The sequence below is a fragment of the Pyrus communis genome, chromosome 11 (assembly GCF_041283825.1).
Source record: "Pyrus communis isolate YQ-2024b chromosome 11, ASM4128382v1, whole genome shotgun sequence".
Lineage (NCBI taxonomy): Eukaryota > Viridiplantae > Streptophyta > Magnoliopsida > Rosales > Rosaceae > Pyrus > Pyrus communis.
Window position 1 is genome coordinate 10,415,251 of NC_142575.1, and position 12,969 is coordinate 10,428,219.

At 38.1% G+C, this 12,969-nt stretch overlaps 1 pseudogene; it reads left to right on the forward strand.

The window, feature by feature from the left end:
• The first annotated feature begins 3,513 nt into the window (after window positions 1-3,513).
• Window positions 3,514-4,026, forward strand: LOC137743056 (kiwellin pseudogene; annotated as a pseudogene).
• Window positions 4,027-12,969: the final 8,943 nt, after the last annotated feature.

Below are 12,969 nucleotides of genomic sequence, written 5' to 3' on the forward strand. Positions count from 1 at the left end.
TTGCCTATTCTCCACTTTGGTTCTTCTACTATTCCTACTTCATCTCATTGCTTTAATTTAAAGAACGTTTTACATGTTCTTGCATTAAAACAAGATTTGCTTTCTGCAAACCAATTCATTCTTGACAATTGGTGCTTCATTCCTCTATATCATTTTCACTTTATTATGAAGGATCTTTCTTTGGAGAAGATGTTTTTTAAAGGTTCTGTGCAAGATGGCTTTTATCCATTTCACACATCTTCCTCCATTGCTCAACTTGCTGGTGCTCAGTATGCTTTTATTGCAACATCTAAAACTTCTCCAGATGTATGACATCAGCGTTTAGGCCATCAATCTTTCAAAATCTTACATAAGATTATTTCTCAATCATGTATTTCAGTTTCTTTTAGCTTAATTAAGTCACTATGTTTAAGTTGTGCTTTGGGAAAATGTTCGAAATTGTCTTTCACTTCAATATTACAAGCAAAGCATTAGAGCTTTTGCACACTGATGTTTGGGTACCAGTACCCTTGCTCTCTGTAAATGGTTTCAGTTATTACGTAATATTTATGGATGATTACACCAAGTACTGTTGGTTTTTCCATCGTTAATACAATTCTGATGTACTTCATACTTTCATTACTTTCAAGTCAATGGTTGAAAATCTATTAAGTGCCAAGATTGTTGCCATTTGATCTGACTCTGGTGAAGAATTTACTAGTTCTCAGTTTTCTTAATTCTTGCAAAAACATGGAATATCTCATCAATTTAGCTATCCTTATGCGTCGAAACAGAGTGGTTATGTTGAAAGGAAGCACAGACATCTGGTAGATACTGCAAGAACTCTTTTTGCAACTTCTAAGGTTCCTTATGCATATTGGGTAGATGCCTTTTCTACAGTTGTTTACTTGATCAATCCTATGTCTACTACTACTAAATGTTCTCCTTGGGAGTCTCTATTTCTTAGATCACCAGAATATTCCACATTAAGGATTTTTGGGTGCATATGCTTTCCTTGGTTAAAGCCTTATATCTCTTGTAAGCTTGACCCTAAGAGTAAATCTTGTGTGTTTTTGAGATACAATTTGCAACGTAAGGGTTACAAATGTTTGGATTTTACTATAAGTAAGATCTATCTCTTAAGAAATGTTCTATTCGATAAGGTTCACTTCCTATTTCATCATCTTCAACCCAATTCAGCATTCTCCACGACTTCATAGGTTAACTCATCTATGCATTCGACTCCTACAACCTTAACTTTCACCACTCTTTCTCCTGCAACCAACCCTACAACCAACTCTGCCACCAACCCTGCAACCAACCATGTAACCAATCCTGAATCCAACATTGCATCTCATCCTACATCTAATATTATTCTTAATCCTACAACCACCTCTGAAATCACCCCTGCACTCAATCCTCCAAATTAATTCTAACTTTCACCCTATGCAAACTCGGTCCAAAACTAGCATTTATAAACCTAAAGCCTTTGCAGCCATTAAACATCCTATTCCAGCTCATATATCTCCAGAGTACATCCCATCTGCCTATCTCTAAGCCTCAAAACACCTTCAACCGAGACATGCTATGCAAGAACTTATTGCACTTCTCAACACTGGTACTTGGTCATTAGTTCCTTATATATCTTCACAGAATTTAGTAGGCTGCAAATGGGTATTTCGGATTAAAAAAAAAAAAAGAAAAAAAAAGCCTGATGGTTCTATAGACAGGTAGCCAAGGGATTCCATCAACATCAAGGCTTGAATTACACACAAACTTTTAGACAATTGCTAAACCAATTACAATTCGATTACTTCTCATAATGGCAGCTAAGTTCAATTGGTTTTTAAATCAATTAGATGTGAGCAATACTTTTTTGCATGGTAATCTTTCAGAATCTGTGTTCATGATCCAACCTCCTGGATTTGAGGATCCTTTTAAGCTCAATCATGTCTACAAGCTCCAAAAGTCCCTTTATGGTTTAAGAGAGGCTCCTCAAGCCTAGTATGAGAAGTTACACAAAGCTTTGTCCTCTCTTGGCTTTCATGGTTCTCAAAATGATCACTCATTATTTGTCAAGAAGTCACCTACATTGGTGTTTGTTCTGGTTTATGTAGATGATATTCTTGTCACTTGTCCCAACTCTTAAGCTTGCAAGGATACTATTTCTCAACTTAGTGCACTTTTTCCCATCAAGGATTTGGGTCCTCTCCATTATTTCCTTGGAATTGAAGTCAAAAGATCTACTTCTAGGATCTTTATTTCTCAAACCAAATATATTTTGGATCTTCTCAAGAAAGCTAACATGGATGGTGCAAAACCATGTATCACTCTTCTCAGCACTTCCTCTTTGGGTCATAATTCTCCATTGTTGCAGGATCCAACTGAATACAAGCCTCTAGTTGGTGGTCTTCAATACTTAACTTGGTCTAGGCCGAATTTGTCATTTGCAGTTAATTTGGTTTGCCAATTCATGCAACATCCCAGAGAATCACATTTTAAAGCAATTAGACGGATTATCAGGTACCTAAAGGGTACTCTTGACCTTGGTCTTTGGTTTCCACAGTCTTCAAAGCCTTTTAGCATCAATGCTTCCTCGGATGCCGATTGGGCTGGTTGCCATATAGATAGACGATCCACTGGAGGTTTTTGCATCTTTTTGGGACATTCTATCATAAGATGGAGTGCCAAGAAATAGCCAACAGTTGCTTGCTCCTTGACACAAGCTGAGCATAAGTCTCTTGCTAACACTGCTACTGAGATTACTTGGATCTGCAAGTTATTAACTGATGTTGGATTAGTTCTGCCTTGTCCTCCTAAGCTTTGGTGTGATAACATCTCAGCTATATCTCTTGCAAAGAATCCCATTTTTCATGCTCGGACCAAACCTATGGAAATCAATTACCACTACATTCGAGAGAAAGTTCTTTCCAAGGAAGTCTTTGTTCATTTCATCTGCACTCAAGATCAGATTGCAGACATCTGTACCAAGTCTTTGCCTAAGGCTCAATTTCTTCTTCTTAGAGACAAACTTTCACTCAAATTCTCTAAGTTTAGTTTGAGGGGGGATATTAGGGGTAATATTGTAAGGGACAAAACTTAGTATTCTTAAGTTTTGTTATTTCAGTTTTATTTTGCATATTTGGTTAATTAGGGTGAGCTGTCAATACAAGAGTGTTAGTATCTTGTATATAAATACTTGTGTGTAATCTTATTAATTAAGTAATGAAAATACAGTTTCTAATATAGCTGGCCAAACATAAGTCACAAAACAATATCTAGAGGAGCATTAATTGATATGCATAATTAACTATTTCGTTTGTCACTTTTCTTATATATGTCAGCCCTACCCATATATTATGTCCAAGACTTTGCGACGAGTGCCATAGTAAAATTCCAAAAATACAGCACGCGGGTTAGAGAAACAAAATGGACCTGATCAGCTTAAGTATTCACTACATATACATACACACATATACACATAATGATCAGTACTTAAATAGTATTCATAATATAGTGTTTTCAGTTAATTGAATGGCAAGTTTAAAGTTGTTTCTTTCTCTTCCTCTAATTTTCTACCTCCTCCTTCCCTCAACAACCACTGCATGTGATCCCTCAGGAACTGTGGTTTGCAAAGGCCGGTCATACCCGCAATTTACATGCTTGCCGACGGTGGCATCATACACAAGCGCCAAGCTCACACTCACTGATTTCAGCCGAGAGGGAGAAGGCGGAGATCGTTCAGAATGCGAAAATCAATTCCACGACAACAATGAGCTGGTCGTGGCACTATCCACGGGGTGGTATGATGGAGGATCCAGGTGTGGAAGGGTGATAGTAATTTCGGCAAGTAGTGCTACTACCGGGAGAAGTGTAGCGGCGAAAGTGGTAGACGAGTGTGATTCGGTCAGAGGATGTAATAAGGAGCATGCAGGTCTACCTCCATGTGGGAACAATATTGTCGATGCCTCTGCGGGTGTGTGGAATGCTTTGGGTCTAAACAAACGTCTAGGGGTTGTGGATGTTAGTTGGATCATGGCCGAATAATTACGAACCAAAATGTATATGACAGTGATACCACGTGGTATGTTGATATGGTATTATGAATCTATACAAATTGTTGATTTTCAAAGTGTGTTTGTATTGTATTTTAATGCATAAGAAACATTACAATGATACAGCACTATATAAGGAGGCTTGAGTAAAGTTCACACTTAATTACACTCCTTGATTTACGCCATAACAGAGCTTAGGAAAGAAAAACAAGAAGTAACCACGTTTTGGAGATTTCCTCAGCATTATCACCTGTAATTATTAAGTCATGAACATAAATCAACATAACCAAGTTTTGAACATATCCAATGCGAACAAACAATGATGAACCTGAATTGCTCCTTTGGAAACCAACACTGTTAAAAACGGAACTTAGCTTGGCATACCAAGCTTGAGGAGATTATTTTAGTCCATACATTAATTTGTGCAGTTTACAAACCAAATCAGCTACATTGCTTTGAGGATGACTTGGTAGCAATTTCGTATAGACTTCCTCAAACATTTGAGTGAATCCACAAGCCACCAGAATTTCTTTATGCCTCTCTATTGATCCATTTGAATTAAATATTATCTTATAGATCCATTTACAACCCACTGCTTTTCTTTTTTCTTTTCGAAGTTTGGTAATGCTCTAGGTTTTGTGTTGATTGAGAGCTTTAAGTTCTTCTCTCATTGCCTCTTTCCACACGTCCTGGCTGTTGGTCTCTAGAAAACTTTGAGGCTCACTATAACTTGAAATGTTGCTGAGGAATGTAGCGTGAGAATGAGTCACTTTTTGGTATGACACAAAGTTGGACATTGAATACTTGGGTTTGTAGGCGACAAAATCCTGAAACCTTGTGGGATGATGTCTATCACACACAAGATTACGTCGGGGTGCTGCAGGAAGTGTCTCATAAATAATTCTTGGGCCTCACTTTTAAGGTTGTCACCCTCATCATTGATTGTAGCATTAAAATGTGTGTCTTCATTGTCACTTTTAGTGAAGGATGAGCCATTGTTGATAGGGATGGAAACACCATTTGTTGAAGTATCAGGTGCAATGAGCTTAGTTATTGGTGGAGAAAACAAATTTAGGATACTATTGACCCTAAAAACTACCAAGCCTACGTGGCGCGCAGACTGAGTAATTAATAAGCTAACTACGTCCTTTGATTGTGTGCGGGGTGTACCAACTCGTCAGCCGAGCTCGGCCGAGGAGTAAAATGTATTGATGTCGCGTTGAGCGCACTGCTAACTTCTTGATCTTGCGATTACGGCCGAGGAAGGAACACGTCTCAGCCTTTGGGTTCTCGAGCCTGAAGACAAGGCTGCTAGTTCTGTAAAGTTCAATATCAAATTCGGCTTTCAATGTGCCAAATGTAGTAACCTGTAACACCTCACTTCGCCGAGAAGGCTAATGAGATGACCTCTGCCAATAAGGATTCGAAAATCCATCTCGACCGAGACTTGGATATATAACCAGTCGGCCTCGACGCAGTGCTGTTTATCCAAACTGAAGGTGCTCCGTGGTCGACTGATTCTACGGCAACAGTGCTGTTTATCTAAACTGAAGATGTGTTGGCGGAAAAAAAATCTCAAGGTTGTTGAGAGGTTTTGTGTAGAGCGAGAATTTGCGCATGGCAGTTTTGTGTGTTGAATTGGAGGAGACTTAGAATGACGCACCCCCTTCTTATTTATAGCAGCCAATCTCGTCACGGCCGAATCAGAACTCTACTCGGATTAAGATTCTTTATCCTAATCCAACCAAGTCTCGACCAATCCTTCCTCCATTAGGACTTTGAACCAAACTCTTTATCTGGCCACATTTATTTCTCAAATCTCAGCATCCTCATCCCATTGAGACTCCTTGTTATGCTAGGATTCGACTTTCCATCAGTCTGCCTCATACTAAGACTCAGCCAATCTCAACTAATGACCCATTAGAATTCGCGATAATTCTATAACCATACTATCGGGCCGAGAACAACTCCTAACTTGGCCCACACCAATATTTTGGGCCCAAACAGATACAACTGCATGTCCTTGACTTGTATCTTCAAGAGACTTGCTGTAATAGGGGTTAGCTTTATGGAATCGAACATCTTTGGACACAATCAATTTTCTCAGTTGAGGATTAAGTACTTACAGCCGTTTGTGTTGATGAGTAACCGAGAAAAGTACATCTAACAATACTAGGTCTAATTTATCTCGGTGATAAGATTGTACATGAACAAAGTACAAAACAAATGCATCCAAAGGCTCTAAGGGGTAATGGATCAATTTTTCTTACCTATTGATAAGGTAGGCAGTTGCCATGACTCCTTAGGATCAAAATCTCTTTGGCACATTCATTTGTAGCATTAATGCTCTAGTCTTTTCAAGTCACAAATTTTTCTTTCATCTATACCACTTTGTTGAGGTGTGCCAACACAACTTGCTTGATGCATGATGCCATGATTTCTCAAATATTCTATCATGATATGGGACATGTATTCGGTGCCATTGTCAGACCTGAAGGCTTAAATTTGAGAAGAGAAATGGTTTTTAACAAGATAATGAAAATCCTTGAACACTTCTATACTTCATTCTTAGAGTTCAAATGATATAACCATATAACTCTAGAGAAATTATCTACAAAGGTTACAAAGTACTTATAACCATCAAAAGATTCACTAGTTGGTCCCCATACATCTGAGTGTTTGTCTTGAATTAAATAGGACTTGGCTTGGAATCCTCTGGGACTACTCTTTGATATGTAATAGAGGCCATCTAAATAAATCCCTTCACCAATCATCTTTTTGGTGACACAATCCTGAAAAATCACATTGTGAGGAGAAAAAAATGGCTAAACAATTCAAGGTATTGGTGATTTTTCCCTTGTAAAGAAGTTGGAATGGAAAGGAAGGGACATACAAAGCCATAGACTTAATTTTATCTGATATTAAATTGATTTTCTCTCTTCCTAAAACCCTAGCCCCCTCACCATTTGCCATTGAAACTTGGGAGGGTTTTGATAGTTTTTCAAACTTGCAATGTCCTTCTTTAGTTGAAAAATACGTGCAGCATTGTTCTAGTTCCTGTACATTTTCTTGACAACATTCCCTAGCTGGAATGATGATTTAGACTAGCCAAAAATCTCAACCATTTTACGCTCCATGGAGTTTAGAAGTCACGATACAATCAACTGATCTTTGCTACGCGAATATTCATAGGTTGAAGATAAGGCATCAGGAACTTCAACACTTCCATTTATGAACCCTAGCTTCAACCTTCCTCCTAGCCAAGAGAAATTGCTCTCGACCAAGGCAAGTAGTTAAACTTATTCAACATGACTAAGCTTTACCTTTGATTTGGGTTGACATCAAACTCAGACAGGTTAAAGGAAGAATGAACCTATGAGCTTTCAGCCTTAAACCCAAAAGGATTGTCTTCAGCCATTTTGAAGGGTAAAGACAAACAAACAAACTATAGTATAGTAGGAGCAGGTTAATTTCCCTGCTCGGATATATGTTGATTTTCAAAGTGTGTTTATATTGTATTTTCATTCATAAGAATCATTACACTCATTGATGTACACCATAGCAGATGGCATAAAGAAGATAAACAAAAGCTCTTTGAATTAAGGAGTTGACAACTAATCTAACACTCCTATATAAGTATTGCTAGACACAAGCAAAGTGTAGCCGACTATTAACCACCTAGAGAACAACAATGCCCGGAAGGAAGACAGCTAAGCAGTTGACCAAACCCTAATAACCCAGTTTTACATTGAAACTCTAATATTCTGAGAACCCTAATTAACCACTGGATTTCCAATACAAATTATAACGTGTACTAAATGTAGGGTTGCTGTATTTTATAGCAAGGTAAAACTACTATTTCTAAATTCTTGTGCTTGTTTTATCAGTCTATGAATGTCTTATATGTGTTGCTTTGAAAGTTTTCAGAATTGCATGACTAACAATTTTAACTGGTATTTACTCACTACTGGAAAAAATAACTTAGGAGACAAACAAGAATCGTCCCCCAAAAACACTCGTCACGAAACTATCCACCCGACGAACTTCCATTGGGTAAAATCGTCGTGTCAATACTGTCGTAAATACCTTCTCCCGACGAGATAAACGTCCGTTGGTTAAAAACTTTTCGCCCGACGAATGTTGCGACAACAATCCGGTGGACAATATTGCATTGACCGCGGTTTGACGATGGAACACTTTTCAAACGACGAAAGGTCGATGATCGTGTAAAACCTAATCTTAAATTTCAATCAATTATGTAAGAATTGGCCGTACAAATTTTCATTGGTTAAGTTCTTTTATCCCGACGGCGACGGTCATCAGATAAGCAGAAAAAAATTAACATTTAATATATTGCCTCTGTTTTCATCGATATAACACAATTCTAGCCGACGACATAGTTGGTCGGGCAAGACTTAATTAAATTTTTAAAAAATAAACAAACTAATTAATCAAACATTAACAAAAATTATTTTATTAATTTAAAAAAAAACATTATTTAATTAATATTAAAATATTAAACAATTTTTTTAGTTAAAGTAATAGCCACTCCCATTGGTCCCTTCTATTTTGAAATTCATCGGGCATATAGTTCAAAGCTTCTTCATGACTTCCGTAATCAATATAGTAGGTGCGTAGCTCGAACAACCACTCTTTGAATTTTATTGTCCACAGCTGATCAACAAAATAAAACATAAGTGGTTTATCAAGGTCAATATCGAACTCGGTTTGAAATAGACAAAAAAAAAAAAATAATAATAATAAATTAGTAATTATATATAGTAACTAAAATTAATAAAATATTATATGAAAAAATAAAACACTAACTGAGAGTTCTTCCACTAGGTCGTGCTTCGCATTGCAGGGGACGTACTTCTATTCTAGAACGAGTGTTGTGCCTAAAAATCTATTTTAAAAAAAAAAAAAAGTGTTGTAGGCACAATTTACTGAACAATTATGGAAGCCATAGAGAAAGAGAAATGTGCGGCAATAATAGAGAGAAGAGAGAGATGTGTAGTTGTGAGGTGTGTTCTATTCCACCCCATTGTGCCTTTATTAATAGTAATAGGGAAGGTTAATTCCTTACCCTTTAGGATTACAACTCTTAATATGTAATCTACTCCTAATAGGAATATAAGAGATATTCCAAGATATACTAGGATGTACACAATCACATTCCTAATCTAATAGGACTGCAACACTCCTCCTTGAGTGTGTAAATACTCAAGTAAATGGCGCATCAGGTCTTTAGTGATGAAGCAAGTATAGTTAATGAAGTCGTCGGCACAATGAGCAAATACGAGTCTCAATTCAATGGAAGAATGCATAAAAAGTAAAACTCACAAAACCTCGCTATGGTAAACCCCAAGGTGGGATAAAACTCGTAGACTAAGCATTAAGTCAAAACTATATGTCTTTGGGACACAAGTAGAAGAGCTCACAAGGGTATGATTAGCCCAGGATGGTGCCTCGTTAAAACCTAGTTAGGTAGCAAAAACCCAGTGGGAAAAATGCTCATAATCGTGGGGAAAAAGAGTACATTAAGATTAAGTGAGTAAACTTATGGATACTCCCCCTGAGTTTGACATAACTTCCAAATGAGAACTACAAGCATTGAATATGATTTAGGCATACCAATTCCTCAGACAAGCTTCTGAAAGGTTGACTTCTGCAGTGATGTCGTGTAAAGGTCGGTAAGGTTGTTTGGGATCTGCTTGCATGACTTCAATCTCCTGATGTTTTGCTGATGTCAATGTGGACGCAATAAGTCTTGGCGTTGACTTCGTTGATGTATCATAGCTTGGTCGGATGGATATATGCGACATAATCTTCATGGATCATTGTTGGGACTCAACGATGGATGAAAACACAGCAAGTACTTTGAATATGCTCAACAAGAACTTCTAACCATGTCTCACTTGTGGCGTAGTGAAGTGAGGTAAGTCTTGGAACGATTCAAAGATTTCGTAACTAAGGTCATATTGTGGACCTGCAAGATATTGCGATATCCCTGACGGTAAAGACATAACCATTTGGGGATTTTGCCTTGTGTGGGTTTGATAAGTAACCTGCATTAGTATAACAACAAGGCAAGCATCATTTCGAGGATCATGGGGTTGGATCCGCTCGAGGTGCGTTGGGATTTGCTCTCGTAGTACCTTCAGGGTATGTCTTTAATAACAATTCAGTGGTTGCATTTAGGCGCAATTCTGCATCTTTACCAAGATCAATAGTTAAGGAGATGTCCTATCTAAATACAATGAGCTAAGTACAACGAAGTGCAAAGTTGAACTTTAGATATGGAATTTCGGATTCCATAACCTCTTCAAGGATCTCATTTGCATATAACGTATGGACGATCAAAGGTATACTCAAAGGTGACACAGTCAGGGTATAGTTCAACTAGTAGACCAAAATACTGTCAGAACAATGCTTCAACTTCAAGTAAAAGCATAAACAAGTTTTCCCAAGATCCTTCATCTCAAATTCCATCTTCAGGGGCGAGGCAATTTTCTCAAGCTCTTCTGGAGTCTTAGTAAGGTTCGTGTCAACGACATAAACTATAACTCTAGCAATTTGGAATAAGACTTCATAGTTTAACACGCAAGGGCATAATTCATATCCTTGACTGATCAAATAATCACTTAGACGGGTATACCACATCCGTCGGATTGTAAGTGAACACCTCAAACAAGTTAAGAGGGTGTTTCGTGGTTTGGAATTATTTGAACCAGTCTATGTAATTCTTCGGGAACTTACATGTAAATCTCTGTATCAATATCCTCGTGGTTTGGAATTATTTGCACCGTAAGGCGTGCACCATATCGCATTATTTCATTCATCTCATAATGCTTCCTTTCCCATTTGTAACATAATAGGGTTACCTTGGGCAGTGTAAGAATGACAGGTCCAAACACACGTTGGTAAGGAATTTGACCTGGATTGTAATTTCGATTGTCCAATCAGTTCTACGTTGCCACTTAATCAACGAAACACAGTTCAATATCGTTGCTTTTCATTTATGTCGATAGCTATCATATAAGTGAAAACATCATTGATGGTAATCTCATTTCAATTCCATTTAGCTCATCCAAACTAGTATACTGGACCAAGAACTTTAAGTCTCGGGAGTAATCCGAATTAATCTCATGAGATGGAAATGATTTGAGACAGCGATCAAGTATGGATTCATTATTGTGCCGTGTCTTCATCTTCTAGGGAAGTGAATCCTACGAATCAAATGATATGTCGTGCTCCAGGCTAAGACAAATTGATTGGCTATCCGTCGGGGTACCGGACCGCCTAACAGGGGCGTCCAAATCGTCCAACAGGGGCGACACACCCTCCAGGGATGTTGACTCGATGTCCGTTAAGTACGTCTTTCATTGCAGGCATGTTTGCAGCTGGTATATGATCTCGTCACTTTAGCTAGATTAGAGGAATGCGTCTGGAGCAATATTCTGAAAGCTAGAATTCCTCGCACTTGCTTATCACACTTGTGTGGTATGGGGATCGAGATGAGACATAGTGGGTAACGTCCATGCAACTTTGTGTCGTTCTATAGGAACGTTGATGTTCTTATCTCCCCCTAACGATGGGAAGACTGTTTCATTAAAGTGACAACCCGCAAATAAGTGGTGAAGATATCACATGCAAGGGCTCGAAAAGAGCTAGTGTGAAGGAGAATCATGATCGACAAAAGATACACAACTTTCTTTGAGGACCAATGGTGGTATGTTGCAGCGGCGCAACTTGGCACATGGAATACACACCCAAATGCGTAAATACAAAAATCGTCAGGTTTGTACCCAATAACCAACTGTAACGTCATATAGGTAGGGTGGAAATGGGCCTCAAGGCTAACCAACATAACTACGTACAATGATTGCATAGCTCTAGGAAAAAACCGAAAACTTGGTACGTTCACCAAAATTCAAGCGATCATTTAAATTGAGCTTTATGATCACGAGACGATGCTATTTGGGGTGAACATGGGAATTCGATGTTCAATTATAAACCTAAAACTACATGCAATACTTTATCGAAAATCGTCGATATATACTCTCTGCATTATCCAGTTTTCCAAACTTTATGGGATAAGTAAAGTGGTGAACCCTTAATCTGCCAAAAGGTTTAGCAGTAATGTGTGTGGACAAATATGTGACTAGTTTGTTAATTCATCAACCAAAACCATAAGTATTTATATGATCCGCATTTTGGTTGGATTAGTCCACATATATTCCTTTGAATCCACTGTGAAAGGAAAGTCGTGTCGTATCTTTGTGAGGAATGATATAGAAAATCAATTTCCCTAATGAGAGTGTGCTTGTAGGCACAATATCCTTACTTCAGATAAGGAGATGTGTTGTAGCATCATTGTTCGACCTAAGTGTCCCAAAAGGTCGTGCCAAAGCAAGTAAACTGCTCAATCACCAGGCTTCAGGCCAGCCACATGTGGTGTATTCCCAGTTGGGAGACAACCCATTGCCCCCAAATTAAAGCTCTAGGCTCATTTTTGGAGGTTGTGCAAAGATATTTCACTCTATTTTCTTTAGTGCTTTCATTTATGATCATTGTCATCTCGAATATCCTTAAAACTCAACGTCAGGGAGAATTTAAGGTCCCTTAAATGGTGATGCAATGCCATTCATACAACGAGGAGTGTGCCAATGCTCTTAATCAGGTTAGATACACTTGAAGTCGTTGTTAGAGATGTGATTTAGGTGTAAAGTTAGTGTGTGTAGTACGCATTCATCCAGACAACTAACTTTCCCACATTCCTACCTAATCACGTGTTTAATTGAATTGGTCACATAAACTTGAATCCAAGAACATGGAAAAATGTTCACAAAGTAAATGGTTTACTAAGGGATTTGGCCAACAAGGTCATCCATGTCAAAATTCTGCTCTTCCAATAATGTTTGGTGGAGCAAAA